At 52.1% G+C, this 18,590-nt stretch overlaps 1 protein-coding gene and 1 long non-coding RNA gene across 3 annotated transcripts in view; one reads left to right on the plus strand and one right to left on the minus strand.

Moving 5' to 3' along the window:
* Window positions 1-1,923, minus strand: part of ATAD3B (ATPase family, AAA domain containing 3B) — a 19,877-nt gene extending 17,954 nt beyond the window's left edge. The window contains exon 1 of the mRNA XM_046903233.1: window positions 63-1,923. The gene's annotated coding sequence lies outside the window, so the exon portion shown is untranslated. The remainder of the gene's footprint in view (window positions 1-62) is intronic.
* Window positions 1-18,590, plus strand: part of LOC107054925 — a 28,334-nt gene that overhangs the window by 1,485 nt on the left and 8,259 nt on the right. For both annotated transcript variants that reach the window (XR_006931971.1, XR_005841415.2), the window contains 3 exons: window positions 29-196; window positions 352-11,970; window positions 13,587-18,582. This is a non-coding gene — a long non-coding RNA (uncharacterized LOC107054925). The remainder of the gene's footprint in view (window positions 1-28; window positions 197-351; window positions 11,971-13,586; window positions 18,583-18,590) is intronic.

Genomic DNA, 18,590 nt, shown 5'->3' on the forward strand with positions numbered 1-18,590 from the left:
CTGAGAAAATAGGTTTCCTAACATACAGGTGACCCTCTGCTGGTGCAACCGGAGTCTGTTACCTCGAGTCTGCTTGGTACAGCCTTCTGGGTTTGCTGCTGGAGGCAGCCCCGTGTCCTCCAAGCAGAGTGCTTTGTTTGCTGACTGCTGCTGAGAAGCAGGAGGAGGAACTCACGTGTTCGTGGCTTGCACAGAGGTATGCTTCACTTTGCAAAGCTGTCCCTCATCTCACAGCTTGTAGCGTGGAAAAACTTGAAGGAATTAGAAAAGGGGGGAAGAGGAGAAAGTGAGGCAAGGAGCTGTTATTGAGGCTGATGTCTTTCTGGCTCTATGTTTGATTTTTTTTGCAAGGTTGGGAGTACAAACCAGACTGTGAAGTCATGGGAAGGATGCTTACTTTTCAGCCACTCAAAATTGAGGTGAATGCCAGCTTCTCAACCTATGCTTCTCATTCCTCTGAACCGATTTGTCCTTACTGCCCCCAAGAATGAAGGAGTCATTCGATAGCTCTTGTATTGTATTTTTAATTGACTGTCTTCAAAAGGGTGCATTGCATCTGGGGTGGGAGGTCTTAACACAGTAGTAAGCTATGCAGGGAGTCGTACTAAACAATCTCTGTCCTACAGCAAGAATGAACAAGATACTTTATTGCGTGAGAGATTCCAGAGGCTTTATCTTCCCCTCTGCACAGAGACTCCATTAAGATTAATCAGCCACACATACACATTCCATAGGAGAACACAAATCATATGGAATCTTCTTATCGAGTTAATGAATGACTCACCTCCCTCCCATCCCTTCCTCCCGTGCAAGGAGCCCAAGGCAAATGTCCCACAAACCCACACGTGTTGAGTTCTGCACTCAGCACTCCAGGTCGGAGACAAAGTTCCTCTCAGCTCCAGAAGGAATTCTTTGAAGGAGTCCATAAGCAGAGCTACGGAGGGTTTGTGGGATGGTCTGTCAGTGGATGGAGGCTCTCCAAGCACAGCTTTAAGAAAATGAATCTTTCATACGTAGAACAAACAAGCAGCATATTTAAAATAGAGCAAGCATTAGTGAGGGGAGGTGTTCCCACTGATGCTGGGTTCAGTTACCAGAGCTGTAGCTGTGTTTCTTTATAGCCAGAAGTCCTGAATTTTGGAACTGGGCTTCTCATGTGGCTTTGTCACTAGCCACTAGGTTGTCTTATTTACTTTTCAACTCCCCTTTCTGAAGAGTAGCGTAGTGACAGCCAATTCAAGCGTGGGGCCCGAGGGGAAGAACCAGATTTACTCATCTCCTGGAAAAAATAATAGTTCTTTAAATGAGCTAAAGCTTAGCACAGGGTAGGAGCCCAGGACAAGACATTTTAAAGCATTTTAAGAGTGCAAAGGATAGAGCCAGGAATGATAGTGCTGACATCTGATGTCCCCTAACTAGCCGTAGAACACACTAATTAATCTCAGTATAGCTGCTCTGATGGTAGGACTCATACCTGACTTGCTGTAACTGATTGCAGGTATGCCACGGTCATTCGGTGTCACAATCCAGGCAGCACTATGCTGCTGTGTTGTTTCAAGGTATGCATTTGAATGAGAAACCAAAATAACTGCATTGTATGGCCATGCAGTCTGGCCTTTCTTGACTTGCTGCTGCTCTTTCAGCTCAGCTGAGGGCTGAGAATAGCATAACCTGCTGGGGAAGCAAAGTTCCAAGTTCTCGGAGTTTTCTTCTCTCTCAGTCTGCTATTAAATCCCAAAGCAAATGACCTGGGGGAGCTGAATCCTTCAGAGGGATCTCTGTGTCACTGCAGCAGGTGAATTTAACACTATTACCAGTGTTGATAAAACTCAAGAATTCAGCAGGCAGACGTGAACAAACTTTTCTCCAAGCGCACCCAGTAACAGTGCCCTGGGCTGGCACTGCTTTCTTGTTCCATTCCTCAGAGTTCACCAACTGAGTCTGCCATAAATCACCCCTCCTCTCCCCCCCGGGAAAACTAGATTATTCATTTACTGCATAGAAAGCAAAATGTCCTTTACAACGTGTCTCCATGTCCTGGCCAAAGACCAAATGAGTATAACCTCTTTTCTTCCTCTTTTCAGAAGTCCTAGAGCCTTTGACCAGGTTTCCTCTGTGTACTGTATGTTCTCTGTGCTTGTTATTCTTTCTCCTACTGCTTTCACCTTCCATTCCTGAGATGCTATACTCTGGGGATGCCTACTTGGAAACATGTATTGAATACGCTGGATGAGTTGAAGGAAAGCTGCTTTGTCAGCGTTGTTGACAGCTTTCTCTGAGTGCAGTGCCCAGAACAAAAGGCCAGTGCAGTAAACAGCTGCATCCTGAACATGCTCACAGGCTGCAGAAATACAACTGTATCATCATTTAATAAATAGAGTACAGGAAATAAGCAAGCAATAGTGAGGATTCATCAGGTTGCCTTTTGTTTGTTGTTTGTCAGGCATGTTTATACAAGAGAGGGTACGGATTTGGCATCTAGCAGTGGGATTGTCAGCTCCGTCCAGCTGAAGCCCATCTTCAAGCTTTGCAAGAACTTGACTGAGGATAGCCCTCAGGCTTGGCAACCAGGACAGCTCAACAGACAGGGCAGGCTGGGAGATGGTCTGTGAGTTTTCTGATTTCCTCCGTAGGTCCCTCTGTTTTATGCAAACCTTTGTTCCAAGCAAGAGCTCCTGCTCTGTGGGGGATCGGTTCACGCTCAGGTCTGTCATGCCCTCTGTCTGTGCTTGTATCCTGGAGCTTCTGTAGCTGGGAAGAACACAAAAAGCATGATGTCAGCTTTGTTTACCCATTCTCCAAATCAGACTGAGTCAGAGTTCTTGTGACTCTGAGGTCATCATCACCATCACTTTGACCTCTTGGTGGGAAGAAGGCTGTGCTTCTGCTCTGTCACACAGCTGCTTCTTATCTCTTATTTCAGCCTATTGAGCATCTCTTTGTGTTTCATTACAGTAAGTGGCTTCTGGGTAGTGCAGGGAGGAAAGCAGATGTCACTGCCTTTGTAGTTGTGGTCAGTAGTTAACTTGTCTCTCCCTTGTTGAAAGCCAGCTTTCATCAGCGTCCTCCCCTCCTTCGTCATCCCAAATCACCACCAAATCACATCCCAAATCACTCCCCCGCGCGCTCTTCCTCCTGCCTGTAACCATAATGCCACTAGGTGGAGTATTGCTCTTAAAAAAGAGAAGAGCCGAGCTTAGGGCGATACCCTTGGGCGGTAGCTGTGATGAAGCCCTGCTCACAAGCTGGCCGATGAGCACAGGATCTGAGCACAGCTCTGTGTCGGATCTCCAGCACCCATGTCCCCTTCAGGCCCAGGGACCTCCCTTGCACCCCGACTCACCCGGCTGTATGCGCACCGTGCGGCACAGCCCCTTGCTCGGCTGATCCTTGTACATGGACTTCACACACACTTTGTTTGTGGTGCCCGGGGCCATGTCTGTGAGGAGCACGCTGTGGATTTGTGGTGACACACTGATGAGCGATGAAGGGCCGGTTTGCCGCCGGCACCTGACTCTGTAACCAAGGACCTTCCCGTCGGCAGCATCCCATGAAGCCTTCAGGGTGTTGGAGCCCATGTCTTCAAAGCGAAGATGCCTCACTTTGGAGCCCTCTAGAGAAAGGAGAAGATCCTTGTTACTGTGGGCCTCTGAATGGAGCAGTTGTTGTGGCTTTGGTAGCAGCTCAGCCATATACAGCCCATAAGAGTGGTCATACTGTATACGGCCGATTTGCTTTCAGCCATAGAATCACAGAACCATTAAGGTTGGAAAAGACCTCTAAGATCCCCAAGCCCAACCCACCTCACCATGCCCACTGGCCGTGTCCCTCAGTGCCACATCTCTATGGTTCTTGAGCACCCACTGGGATGGTGACTCCCTGCTGTTTCCCAACATCCAATCTGCCCCTCCCATGGTGCAATTTGAGGCCGTTAGCTTGAGCCCTAGGCTTTATGTATCTGCAGCACCCTAATGGCATATCACATTCTGCTCACCAGAAGCTGCAGCGTTCCCCTCCTCTCATCCAACTCCAGGAACCAGACTGAGTTTTCAGGTCTCACCCAAAGGCAGATCTGTGCCCACACCATTCCCTATCAGCACAGTCCTGCACACTCACCTTCCTGAGTGCATGCTTTGGCTGACAACGATTTCTCCTTTCCTGAACTGTAGATCGCAGTCACCGTCACCAGATAGGTGGTGTTGGGTGCCAGGTTCTCCACAACAGTGCTGTTGTGGGTGCCATCCACCTCCAGCAGCTGCGCCGAGTCCCCACGGAGTGGCCCATAGAGGACCTGGTAGCTGGTCACGCTGTCTGGTGTAGGAGCCCAGCTGACCTGGAAGCTGTGAGGCCTGGAGTCTGAGATGAGAACCTGAGCTGGACTGATTTCCTCTGAAAGAAGCATGAAAAGATGGGAATGAGCATGCAATTCATGGTATCAGGATGCTCTCCGAGGAGCACAGTGGACCTGACTTCCAGGAGGTGGAAGATTTAAAAAGGTTGGCTGTGCTCAGATGCTGCCCCAATCCCTCCCCTCACATAGGGATGCCCCAGCAGTGCACACCCCTGCCTGGAGAAGCATGTGCCCTTCTCTAGCTGCTCCTACAGCTCCTGCCTTTTCCCAGGGCTCTGCTTTCTGTCATATCCAAGGGTTTTAAGGTTGGAAGGGCATCTTATGACCCTCTACTAGGCAGTGCAGAACTTCTTTCTAGGAGAAGATCTGCAGTGGAGTGCCAGCAAAAAGATGCCTTCTCCTTGCTCTGTTCTGGCTTGACCGCAACCGTCTGCCTCCCCCCATCAGACCAGGAGCAGATCACAGGCTGTCCTGATTTCCTCTCTATCTGGGATGCTCAGCATGGCAGAATTTTCCCCACATCAGGGCTGTGCACACTTTACCTGTCAGGGTGATAACCCTTATTGTCTGTGGAGGGAAGTAGTGGATGTTGGATTCAGGAATGAGTGCCACCTCATAAGTAGTTTCTGGAGCAAGATTGCTCAGTGTGAGGCTGGTGTGAGCCCCAGACACCTGTGTTGTCCTCTTGGCTGCCAGGTCATCTGTTGAGGCATACTGCAGGGTGTAGTAGCCGGTTTCTTGGGAGAGGAGTTGGGGCCACGTCAGACGGAAGCTACTTGATGTGATATCCACCACACGGAGCCGATTTGCTTGGATGACATCTGAAAGAGAGGCAGGAGCAAGAAATCACTGATGGCATTTGTACACAGGACATGGAACACCAGAAATGCAGGCCCTTTGGATGGGAGATGTGACCTTTGGGGACACTGGATGACAGCTGAAGTCACTGAGATGCAGCTGAGCTCCTTGATAGCAATTCGGGAGCACAAACCCAAATTCTCAAAGCCATGCACAAAGCTCCAAAAATGAAAGGCACCTGGAAACTTTGCTTCTAACTGGTGGCATTTAGAGACAGAAAGAAGCTCTGCCACACAAGTCAGTCTTGTTTTTTTTTGTCTGATTTGTTGCTTGGCTGTGGGGTGGGCAGGAGCACTGCTCCCTCCCAGCACCATGGGCATGGGACTCTGCAGCCTCCTGTGAGCCCCACTGCTGCCAGAGGAGCCAGGAACAGAGGAAAGGTCCTAGTGCCAAAAACTCTGCCAAAAGCTCAGGAAACAGAAATGAACGAGCTTGGCTGCAGGGCATGGGGATGCTGCAAATAAATCAGGAGGATTGAAGTGATGGGATGCAGCACCCGAGCGATGAGCTACGGGCAGCCCGAGCACCTCTGCTGCCACATGACAACTGCCCTGACCACTGAAGAAGGAGATAAATCCCAGAAAGTAAATGCCCATGATTTCCTTCTCAGCCCTTCCGTGCTGGCAGCGGGGAGCAGCGTGTAACCTCTGGTGCTGGACCAGGCAGTGCCCTCCTGGGAGCACTTGGACACACTTGCCTCCTGCCTGCTGGTGACTCACACAGGATGAAGGTGGACACAGAAGCACCGTTCCACAGCAGCGAGCTTGTTGGCATCCTGTGAATGCTGGCGAGGTCAAGATTAGACTTGCAGGAATGCTGCTGCTTTTATGATGTGCGCAAGAAACGCAGTCAGGCAGCAGATGAACCCCTTCTGCCCTGGATCCATAATCCATTCTGCAGGAGGTGCAGTGGGGTCTTGGGACAAAACACCTCTGCTTCATGGCTTTACTTCCCTGCTTTGACATGGATGGGGCAACGTTTCCAATTCTGGGAAGGGGAACACACTTCTCCATCACCAGAATGGGCATTCAAGGTCTGGGATCGTTTTCCCGGTCACTTGCTCATGGTCAGTGCTAAGTGAGGGTGTTGGAGGAAAGGAAACCGAGGCAGCGCATTGCACTGACACATTCTCCTTTCATGCTACTATTTTACACCATGTGGATTCAGGATGCACTAGAAGCTGAAACAGCCACTTGAAAGGAAATATTTGGGGTCTGCATGGCACCTGTAAGAGCAGAAGGTCCTGTACTCGGACAGGACAGAGAAGAGAGCATGTTCCTGGGTGTGATTTGCTAAATGGCAGTGGTTGGAAATAGCAAGAAACTTCTACACAGAGAGGATTCTGCACTAAGGGGTTACTTGGACACACCACAGCCAGCTCTGTCTGACTCACACAGCAGAAGCCAAGTAGGGAATTAAAACAGGACTTCCAACAGGGACAAAGCCTCCAGAAAATGAAAGGAAAGTCTGCAAAGTCCCAGTTGCTTGCTCAGCTTTCCAAACAGATCCAAAGGCTGAAGCAGAACCCCTGCTTTGCAATCATGGATGTTCACACCGCAGTGGCACAGAGGACATGCACTGTGCAGCTCAGCATGCAGCGCTCCTGCTGGTTTCCCAGCGCTCATCCCTTGTCCCACATTCTGGCTTTGACTCTCCCCAGACTCTTTCCCAGGTGCTTTGAAACACAGGGCTGTTAGAAACCAGCTCTCTGCTTGTTCTTGCTGTCTGTGCAGTCATAGACGTGCCAGCAGCTGCCTTGCCGAGCCCAACAAACTGGGCTGGGAATTTCTTCCAAAGGCTGCACTGGCCAAGCTGCTCTGTAGATCTGGCAGATGCAGAACACGTTACAACAGGGGATTTATGGAACAAAAACATTCCTGTGCTGCAGTCTTAATTCTGAGAGCAACAACCATCATTGCTAATTGCTCGTGGTAAAAGAGCATTGACTGCCAGCTACTTGTAGGCAGGGGATGGGTGCCAGCACCATGCCTGAGCCATAAAGGTGTGCAGGCAGAGCTTAGGGGCCAAACCCTCCCCAGGCACACAGCTTTCATACGTGCAATGTGTCAACATGCTCCTGTGGGTCAGGAGATCTGTTGGTTTTAGGGGATTTTCAAGCTTGTCCTGCTGCAAGCTCCCAGAGACCGCAGCCCAGCCCCAGCATACCTAGCATAGCGTCTCGCAGCTCCTTGGTGATGATGGGGAGGTCATCCACATCCACAAAGTGCAGGTGCTTCTCAGGAGGCTGGCTGGCAGCAGCAGACAGCTCCAGGTAATTCCCCCGCCCGGTGCTGACAATGAAGACTGTCACCCCCATGTCCTTCAGCAGCTGCATGGGCTCAGAGATGTCATCGCTGGAGAACCCATCCGTCACCCAAACCAGAACCTTGGGCACGTCTGGCCGGGCACCTGCATCATTGCTGAAGAGCTTCTCCTTGGCAAAGGAGAGTGCTTTGCCCGTGTTGGTGTCACCCATGAGCTGCTGGGTGTTGCGGATGGCTTGCTGCACCGTCCCACGGGACAGGTACCGGTCGAAGGGGAACTCCATGGTGGGGGTCGTGCTGATGTGGATGATGCTGGTCTGGACATCGTTGGGGCCAAAGGTGAAAGGCCGCACGAGGTCCCACATGAATTCCTTGACCTTGGAGAATTCATAGTAGGAGACGCTGCCAGAGCTGTCCAGTAAGAAGAGGATGTCTCCTTCTGAACTGGAAATGGAGGGCTGAGGACCTAACAGGGGAAGAGAGAGGGATGGGTAGAGAGATGGTGTGCAAATTAGGAAGAGCTGGTTGTCTTGGGCTCGATCTCAGAATGCAGTGAGAAGTTTGCTGGGGAGAGACTTCAGGAGGCACCCTTTTTATTGTTGTTACTTACAGAGAGAGGGCTCCTGGGCTTTGTACTCAGCCCTGCTATCAGCTGCTTGGGAGCTTCTCACCCCATCACCCTGTGTTTGATGGCTTTGCTTTAACCCTGTCTGATCACAGCTGGGCTTTGCTGAACCCTCTGAGATGCACTAAAGTCAGGGTATGCCCATGGCTGTTCACTACCAATGTACACAACCAAAACAACTATTGGGAACAGAAAACTGAATCCTAAACCCTCTGGGATCCAAAAACCTGCATTGGGTTGGACACTCCAGGAGCTCTCCAGGAGCAGAGAGCGGCATTCCCCCTTGCCTACAAACGGAATTGCTTTACAGTCCTATTTCAAGCTCAGGCTCAGGAGTCAGGGTAGATCCAAAACCAAACCCACACGCCCTGGGTCCTTCTCTTGTTGCTGCTGAGAAAATGCCTTGGAGCTGTCTCAGTTTGCACTGATACCTCTTGTTAGCCAGCACCAGGCTGCTCCTGGGCACTTTGTGCTCTGAGCTGGAGGAGGACACCCTCCTGGTGCTGGAAGATGGATTTAGAAACCTTTTAGCCACCATTCTGCTTTCTGGCAGCTTTTGAGATGTGAAAAGGGAGAAAAAGCCACAGAGCAGCGGTCGGTGCCAGCCTGCTTGGGCTGCTCCAGCAGGGAAGGGGTGGGGAACGTGGGGTTGCCAAGCGATGCAGGACCTGGGGCACTGATGGGTTTGGTGCAGCACACAATGGCTGAATGCTGGAGCTGTGTGTGGGAGACGAAACCACAAGGCAGCAGACAGCTGAATGGAAAGGCCTCTGTAAAATTAATTGCTTGGAGGAGATGGATCCTGCAAAGAGCTCTGCCCTTGCAGAAGGCACGCCAAGGCAGGCCCCGAGGCAGCTGGGAGGAGCAGGGTCACATTGCCCCTCCTGGGGGCTGCTCCCAGATGGAGGCACGAATGGCAAACCCAGGGCAGGGGATGAGTCAGGGGGTGCAACGCACCGAGTGTGTGTCCTCAGAGCAGCACCTGGCATGGATCAGACGTACAACAGGAACTCGAGAGCTGGCTCTGTCCCATGGCAGGAGCATCGGTGTCCACGTGTGAACAACACGCTGTGGTGAGCTCCTGTGCTGCTACAGAGAGCGGAGCCACCCAGGGCCGGACCCTTTGCCTCCCTGCTGCATTACGTGCTGGCTGAGAGTGCAGAGCCATACCAGACCCATGACGAAACAACTGGAGAAACAGAACGACGTTGCTCGGAGGTGACTAAGCCAGAGATGCCAGGAGGAGGCAGGAGCAGCTCACGTCCAGCTCTGTGTGACCCAGCACGACTCAGCCCTGTGCAGACACACACACCTGGCAACCTGGCACTCAGAGCTGAGCAGAAAACACAGCCACAGCCTGGCCAGCTTTCTGTTTGCCCGTGGTGACGTGCGACTCCGTCAGTACATCACACAGCACAGCCAAACCCATCACCTCCAGGTCCCTCGAGCTGCTGCTTCACCAAGGCATGCAACACCGGTTCTGCTCTGAGCTCCTGGCTGCATGGAGCTGCAGATTCCTGCTCTCCCCTCCACTGGAAGGGCATAAAGCCACTGACTGGGCTGCCAAGCTGTAGTGAGGGATCTTGACAACACGGTGGCCTCTTCCCAGCAAAAAATCATTTGTTTTCATTTCTCCCCTCTGCTCCCCGTTATTTTGAGTGGTGGTGTTTGTTTCCTGAGTGTTGCAACAGGCAGCTGTGAAAGCTTCTGGTGCTGGCAAAGGACATTGCTCCCCCGTGGCAAACGAGGTCATGCATGGAGGAACTGGGCGTGCATCCCCAAGGAGCAGACAGCAAAACCCTGTCCTGCCAAAATGAGCTCCCCAGGGAAACAGGGTGGCAAGCCGCATGGAGCACTTGCTAAGGGAGGAGGATGCTGATGGAGAGCCAAGAGCCAAACCCTTGTAATGCTGCTGGAGTGTGCCCTGCAGCTGTGGGCACAGAGAGGCGGGGGAACATTAGCATCCTGCGGACATGGAATTCACCCATCACTGCTGGGAATAGCTGCGTGGGTTAGGAAGCACTGCAGGAAGGGCTGCAGTTTGACACCACCACGTCCTGCCGGGGGGGCAGAAAGCACAGCCCAGCAGCCAATGGTGACCGACAGCAAGTTGTGCTGGTGGGCAGTTTGGTATTCCAGAGCTATCTGAAGGGGTTGTGATCCGTCATAATTCAGTTCCACCACTCAGCCCTGTGTAAGATGGAAATAAAGTCCTCTCTGTGAGACTTTTCTCCTAGAGAGGATTCACAAAAACACCCTCACTGCAGTGATGCTGATAGTGGCTGGGCACACCACCATCCTTCCCTTCAGGCTTTCCGTTCCTTCATCTTTCTCGCTGTTCTTTGTCCTCCATCCAACACAAACATCTCCCCCATGCCAGAAGTGGGGCTTTGGGGATTTGTTACCAGCAAATCCTTGCTTTACGCAAGCAGCTGCTGTTTTCAAACTATTTCCTTGCTTTACAGCAAGAGAGGATCGGCTGCTTGGCCGGATGCCAAGCAGAGATTTCTCACTTCTGTGGGGCTCTGGGAGAAGGGACGTCCCCAAAATCTCCTGCGCCATCAGCCCTGAGCACAGCCAGAGCCCGGGGAACAAGTGTTGGCAGCATCCTGTTGTCACCCTCGGGCTGGTACTCGTGGATAGGCATGGATCGGTCGTGCAAACAAGGGTTTAGAAGGGATCAGTTGAAAGCGAAATGTCACCGTGGAGTCCCAGCGCTGCTTATTTACACACTTGGCTTTTCCAAGAGGAAAACAGCCAGGCGTGTGCGTCCTGCTCCGAGATGCTGACAGGAGACATCCGCTCCAAGAGTTCCCCTCAGCTGGGACCTGAACGCGTGCCACGTGCCTGATTTACGTGGGCCTCAGCCCTCCTAGAGCAAGAAGGGTTCCACAGCCAGAAAGGATTGTGTCCTGTCTTGGTTAACTACGCCTTAAATTCTGCATTTGTTTTCCCTTGTGCTGTTTGGCCACGCAAGGAAAAGTGTTCTGCTAGGAGTGGAGATAAGCGTGGAGGGTGAGCAGCATTGCCTGCCCCTTTCCTGGGGCTCTCCATGCAGCCCCACAGCTCCCCATCTTTGTCCCCTGAAGCTAATGAAGCTATCTCCTCTCACACCCAGCCAAGACCCCAGGAAGCGGAGTTATGACCATGCACCCTCATGGCTCAATCACTTTCCCTCACTGCGTGGTGATGGCACACCACAATGGCTCCAGACAGGAGCCCTGCCAGGCCGGCTGTTTGCTCAAGGTTGCTTTTGGGAGCGGCCGGAGGTGCCCACATAAAAGCTGCCGGGGAGCAGGCGTGCTGCCCATCAGCAGGTTCTCTTCCTCCAGTTTACAGTATGCAAGCCTAAAGTAAGCTGTCAGTAGTGCAACAGCATAACTGCCTCTGGAGCATGGCATGGGCAGGGACAGCAGCACGATTCCTGAGCCAGCCAGCATCTCCAGACCCTGCTCCACAGCTCGGGTCACTGGTGGGCTGAATCCATTCCCTGTAATGGGATCTGAGCAACAGCCACCGTCTGCTGTGCCCACTAGGAGCAGGATCATCCTGCCCAGGCACAACAGAACTTCATGTCTCCTTTCACACGTCTCAGGTTCAAACTCCAGGGAAAAGCAGCTGCAGCCAGCGGCAGTCCCAGAGCTGCTCCTTCTTCTACTGGTGAGCACCAGGATCCTCCCAGTAACCACACCAGCAGTCCCTGCCCAGCTAACCAGAGAGAGACACTCATCCCTTCCATGTCCCCCTTCCCGCTGTCGGCTCCATGACACCAACCCGCAGGCGTTCTCCCCGAGCAGCAGCAAAGTGAAAGCATTGTAAGGAGAAAACGTCAGGACTGAATTACAGAGATTAGGCAGAGGACAACGGAACAGGTACGGTATCAATCACTGCTTTCACTTCTCTTAACCAGGGTGCCCAGTACATGGGGAGCAGTGAGTAGTCAAGACTCTCCCTCTTCCTGCACTAAACTCTGCCAGCTTCTTTTCCCAAGGGAGATAAGTTTTCTTTCTAATATAGCAATTTTAGAAACGTTTCCCTTCGTTTTGCCCTCGTGCCAGCAAAGTAACACCCCAGGGGAACAGCAGAGCTATGGCAGCAGTGGGACTTCAGGTCAGCTCCTGTCCCAGCACGGTGGGGACCCCGCAGCACTCACCTTGGCCAGGTGCCTCCTGCCCCGCAGCGAGCTGCAGCCACACACCGAGCACAAGAGCTGCCTCGGCCAGCATAGCAAAGTCCAGTCCTGGGCAAACTACCTTAAATCCAAAAGCTCGGCTCTGTGAAGGCAGACGAAAGACTCAGCATCAGTCATATTACGTGCAAGGATCCAGCAGAGCCCAGGGCAGCTTGTGCGCTGCTCATGCCTTGAGATCCGACAGTTCTTTCTTTCGCTGTGCCGTTGTACAACCTCTGAGTGCTGGAGGCAATTTTCCTTCCTCTCCACGTCCTCCTTAGCTGGGGATGGGGTGTGCTGCCCTCCCGAGCTCTGCTTTCTGCCAGGGTTTGCTTGCAGGCAGCGGGCGTGCAGCTGGGCTGGGGTGAAAACTCTGTCCTGATAGATGAAATGCCGGCCCTGCGAGACACTGGCAGCAGTCCAGCTATGAGGGAGAAAAAAAAAAAAAAAGAGAGAAGCTGAGTGAAATCCAAAGCTGCTCTCTCTGCTCTGGAATGAACTAGAAGAAGGGAAAACACGTATAGAGAGGGAAGAAAAAGTGGAAGGACCGGGGAGCGCGCCCTGCCCTGGGAATATTGGCTAATCCTTTGGGAGGAGGCGCTCCTCAGGTCCTAGCGCTGCCTGCACAGCCCCAGCCCTGCCCCGTGCGGGGCTGTTCCTGCACAGCCCCCTGCCCACCTCCCTCTGGCCTCAGCTTCAGGCTGTGAGTCAAAGGGGGCTAAAGAAAAGCCCATGACAAACGTCTTACTGGATGGAGGGGCTGAAGAGCTTGGCTGAGGGCATGTGCCAAATAAAACTCCACTAGGTTTTCCCCTCGTGGGCACACAGCCTGTCTATATTCCCCCTAGATGGGGGAGCTTCTTGCCAGTGAACAAAATCCCTGAGCAAACCCCACTTCCCTCCTCTCTTCTTCCCTGCCACCCATGTCTCTGCCTTTGGCTTCTGCTCAGCAGGTGGAGGTGGCAGTATTCCCCTTCCCTTCTGTCCCCGCTTTCGGTTCATCTTGTTGATGTAGACCTGTTTGGGAGCAGGGAGTTTGTGGTTTAACATGGCATCCTCATCTCAGCTGCAGCCCTTGGGGGTTACTGCTGTACGGAGCCCTGAGCTGCCCCCCTCTTGAATTATTACCTACAGGGGATAGTGGTTTTCAAGGAAATAAAGCAAAATACAACGTTCAGCTAAGCCATACAGCCATCAGTGGAAAAAAACATATTGCATATGCTACTTCTGGACAGATCCAAGACATTACAAGCAGAGAAAAGCTGGAAAATTACACTCAATTATGAAGAGACTCATCAATGTCATCTCCTCTGACAGGGGGAGTGACAGCCAGACAGGATGAAAAGTAGCAGAGGAGGAAAGTTTAGAAGCCATCAGGATCTGAAACCAGTGAGCCATATTTCCCCCAATTTGATTTCGTCTCCCCTGGGAACTATGAAGAAACGAAGAGGAATTATGAGCCAAGGAGCTGTGCAGACTGGAAAAAAATCGTATCCAAACTCATCAAGCAAATGGAAAGTCAGGACAGGCCCAAGAAATCAGATCCAACTGGGAAGCCCCGGAGGCAGCCAGCTAGTTAAACGTCATGGACACTTGTTTGTGCTTCTCCTCCCAGCCCCACCTCAGGCAGACGGGCTGGGTTTGGTACCCATCTGCATCACGAAGGAACGTTGTAGTATCAGGTTGTATGATACCCCATACCCATGTGTCATGAACTTAGGGGCATGACTCAGCCTTACCTACTGATTCATACGGGCTAGAATAAGCTTCATCCCAGGGAGACAGAAGAATTTGATACCCCTACTCTCATCCTCCACCATGTGGCCTGTGAGATCATAGGATGGCCTGGGTTGGAAGGGACCTTAAAACCCATTCTGTTCCCACCCCCTGCTGTGGGCAGGGTTGCCACCCATTGGAATAGACTGCGCAGGGCCCATCCAGCCCGGCCTCGGGCACCTCCAGGGATGGGGCACATACACTGCTCTGGGCATCCATCCGGTGTGCAGTGCTCCAGTTGGGGCTTTGCAAGGGCACGTAAGCACTCTTGTCAAGTTTGTCCAGGTCATTTTGGAGGGCATAACTTCCTTCATTAAAAATGAATGTCAGCCCTACAGCTCCTCTGCTAGAGCACCTGTGCCTCCTTGTGGGCAGCAGGGCCAGGTGCTGCAGAGCTGCAGGTGCTCCTGCACAAGAGCTGTCTGGCTGTGGCCTCTTTTGAGGTCCTTCCCTTCAGGGAAGGATTGCACAAAGCATGTCATACCAAGAGCGGTGCTCCCAAAGTGCCTCAGCTTCTCCAGCTGTCTGGTCTGGATCCTACCATCACCAAGGCTCAAGGAACCTCTGGGCACCCCATGCTATCAGCTGTCTCTCTAATTCTCAAATCCACATAGATCCATTACGCTGATCCACATTCAACTCGATCGCTGATGCTCATGGATGAGCAGTCAAACCCCCTTGACCGGGGCTGGTGGGAATGTGGAGATGATTTCCTTGCATTACTCACTTCCCAAGAACACTTCCCATACAACAGTTGCTCATAATTCCCTTTTTTGTTTGTCACTTTTTCAATGTCAATGCCATTCAGCCTCACACCCTGCAGCCTGGAGAGATTTCAACTTTTATTTCCTTTAGAGTCTTGCTAGGGTAGGAGGAAGCAGGAAGAAGCAGCCTGGAAAATGATTAGATCTCACACAATTTAACTTTATTTTTAAACTTTACTGCAAAGGACAGATCCTGTTTCCAGTAAGGCTGGTGCTTGCGCACGTTGACGCACTCTGTGTTCTGAAGCCAGCAGCATCACCCTGCTTTGCTCCCATAGAACTATGGCCAGAACGGGGCTGCAGGGCTCAGCTTATGGCCTTCATCTGTCATAACTCAACCAAAACATACCAATGGTGATCACCTTCCTACCGTACCCAAGTGATAATCCAGCTCAGGAACAGTTAAGGCTTGTAAGAAAAAAAAAGAAGAAGAAAAGTACCACCAACCAATCACTACATTTTGATTGTCCACTCTTCCTTGTCCCATGGGTCGATCCCAAATTACAGGGCCTGATTTGCACACACAGTGCCCGTGGGGAGTTTGGTGGTGGCTGCAGCTGCCGGGATAGATGCAATATCCTCTGAGGCAAATCACAGCTGGAACAAACAGGCGGTTTGGAACACAGCCTTTCTTCAGCTCTACATAAAAGCTTTTGTTTGGAGGGAGCTATCTATATATGGGAATTTGGAAATTCCCCATTTGGAAAGGAAGCAAAGCAGCCCTGTAAGCAATGGGAGAAGGATGGGGCAGGAGCTCCCCTTGAGCCGCAGGTGGGCAGCAGCCAGGCTGGGCAGTGGGGGCTCAGACTGTGTCACAGTGGAGGTCTCAGCAGCTCCTGGCTGTGTTTGTGCAGGGTGTGAACTGGGAACTCTGCCGACCCCAGCAGTGCCACTGCAGCAGGATTGGTCCCAGTGCTGGCAGGTCTCAGTTAACACTGTGTCGTGCCATCTGCAGGTTCAAGTCAGCTCTTATTTCTGTTATGACTTTGGAGACAAACTACAAAAATAGTTCACTCCCGGCACTCCCCAGCTGTATTTATCCTCAGAAGTTGCTCAATGACCCCAACAGCTCTACAGCAAGACAAGATCTGGCTGATGCTTCATCCCAAAGCATCTTGAAGTATAGAACTGCAGCCACTTCTGGGGTGAAGCACGGCACGTTTTCAACCACATGCAGCAGCATTACAGCAAAACTTCGGAGATGGAAGAAAGTCACAGAAGGGTTTTATGCTAAGAGAACGCCGCTGCTCACGTTGGAGCCATTGGAAAGGCCTCCTCCCATCACAAGCACCTCAGAAGTGGCTGTGGACCCTCTTCAGAGCCAGGCAGCACCCAGAAGGAAGGAAACGCCGTGTGAACCCCGCTGCTGTTTCCCTCCAGCACCGTGTCACACCAGGACACAGTGTCCTAGTTTTCTGTTTCAGCCGCTTATGTGGAATGAAGGAATTTGTGGAACGAGCACACAGGTAGACGCAGGCATGTCACATGGCTCACGCAGAGAGGGACAATGTTCTCTGAGCAATTTTCTGCTCATGCCAGGGATCTGAGCCCCTCTGGCTCCTGCATGCCATGCGGTGCCCTCCTCGGGCTGTGTGAGGCCCGGACAAGGCATGCTTGGATGGTTTGGAAGGAGTCAGCTTGTCACAAAGTGCCAGCCCTCAGCTGGATCCCAGGCACCAAAGTGACTGCACTGAACCTGTGGGTCATCGCAGTGAACTAAAAACCAGAACAAAAGGAGGCACTAATTGATGCCTTTACCCTGAGAAGGACGGGAAGTTAGGCCAAATGGAGAGGGGAGTGCTGTGCTGAGCAGTGGCCAAAGCCGCAGCCAAGCTCAGGGTGCCTCTGTTGGGATAGATCTCAATGCACCCCGTCCCTTCCCACTTTTCTAAGGGCATTTCCATCTGGAATTTGTTTCTGCAATACTTCAGGCAGACATAGCATCCTGCTAGCTCCTTGCAGTGCCTCTTAGGAAGCAGGGCACCCAGTGACTGAGGAGGGATGCGTTGGTTTGAGTCATACACAGCATTTCAGATGCAGAGACAGCAATTCTGGGCCTTTTCACTTGTAAAGGGCAACTTCTGTTGCTTTCCAATGAGATGACAGAGGCTGACAACACTGGAATGTATGAACAACCCACTGAATGACATCTGGCTGATGAGGACGGCTTGGCTGACAGCAGGCTCCATGGTAGGGGGGGGATCTGACCCCAACCAGTAAGTGAGCACCCACCAGCAGCAAGGAACCCACAGGTCAGAGCACAGATGCTTTGGGAGTGAAGGAAAGCCACACGCACAAGCAAAGCACAACAAGGAGTTCATTCACTGCTTCCATTAGAAGACAGATGTTTGGCCACTTCTTGGAAATTGGGGCCTCGTGCAACACATGCAAAGGTTACTTGGGAAGAGAAATGTCACAACCCTCTTGCCTGTCCTTTCCCTGAGCACATCACAGTAAGGGGACCTTGATGCCAGCATGCGGCTGCCTTACCAGTGCTGTTTTAGTCACAAATTACAGCACCAGCTCCAGCCAACCGGGGCACACCACGGGATCTCCAAGTCCATGAGGAGCCCATGTAGGGAACAGAGGTGATGGGAGATGGCTCCTCTGTACCCTTCTCCTTGCAGCTGTTCTGTGGGACCCGACCCTGTGCAGCAGCCTGGCTCTCAGAGCTGCAGCTGGGCCAGCTTTGTTTACGAGCTCACAGAATGACACGGAGTTCAACCAACTCCTTGCTTTCGCCTCGCCTCTGCGATCTGCAGTGCTTTATATGCGTAGGAACAAGTGAGCTCATTTGCAGAGTTCCAGGAGCGGGTCAAAGAGCAACCTGATACAGAGGTGGAAAATAAGCAGGAGGGCTGGCTGCCAGCAGCGTAGTGCAGAGCTGAAGCTCTTGGGCCTGACCTGAGTGTGCCAGCCTGCTCACCATCTGAATTTAGGGCACCTCTGATCCAGCCGTTTCACCTTTTCCTTTTTAGGAGAAGTTCTACACATCATCTGTCCGACAGCTCACAGCTGTGGGGCAGCTGCCTCACAGACCCATGGCAGTGAAGGGGTAAAATAAGAAAAACAGCAACCCCCCCCCCCCTCCAAAAAAAAAACAAACCCCAAAAAAAACAGAAACAGAAGTGCCTCATTGCTCGTTAAGAGGCTTCTGGATTCCTCTTGTAATGTAGGTCATGGATAGGCAGCACCTCTGTCTCTCCCAGTTACAGAAGAGGCCCTACTGCTGCATGCAGCAGGCTGAGCAAATGGCTGCTGGGTTATTGTGGCAATTCTTCATCCTTTATGTAGTGCGTCCTCATCCTCCCCCCATGCCAGAGGTGCCAGGGCTGTCCACGTGTGTCAGCTTCCCTGCCGAGGAGGAGCCGGCAGCAGAGAGCTCACTGCTTCACTGCTCCAGTCCTGTGCTTTACAGCCACAACATCAATATAAGGAGAGGAAGATGCGGATGTGCAACAACTGGAGTCTGAGACTGTACAAGAGCCACGTTCCCCATCCTTGGCTTCCAACCACGAGGTTGTATGAGAGCACGGCAAGATCGATGGAACAGCACACAGCACTCGTGCCTGGTTGCACAGGCTCTACTTTGCATGTGGAGTCATCTGGGGGTCCCCAGCAGAGATCCTCCAACACTTCAGATTCCTGCCTCATTTCCTCATACATTTTTCACTGCAATTTCCCCAGCTGGACCCAGACTGGGGTCTCATTTTGCATTCCTGGAGCCAGAGAAGCTCTGAAACTTGGAGCCACCTTTAAGTAGTACAGATGAGGTATGGAT

Source organism: Gallus gallus, chromosome 21 (genome assembly GCF_016699485.2).
Source record: "Gallus gallus isolate bGalGal1 chromosome 21, bGalGal1.mat.broiler.GRCg7b, whole genome shotgun sequence".
In the NCBI taxonomy this organism is placed as follows: Eukaryota; Metazoa; Chordata; class Aves; order Galliformes; family Phasianidae; genus Gallus; species Gallus gallus.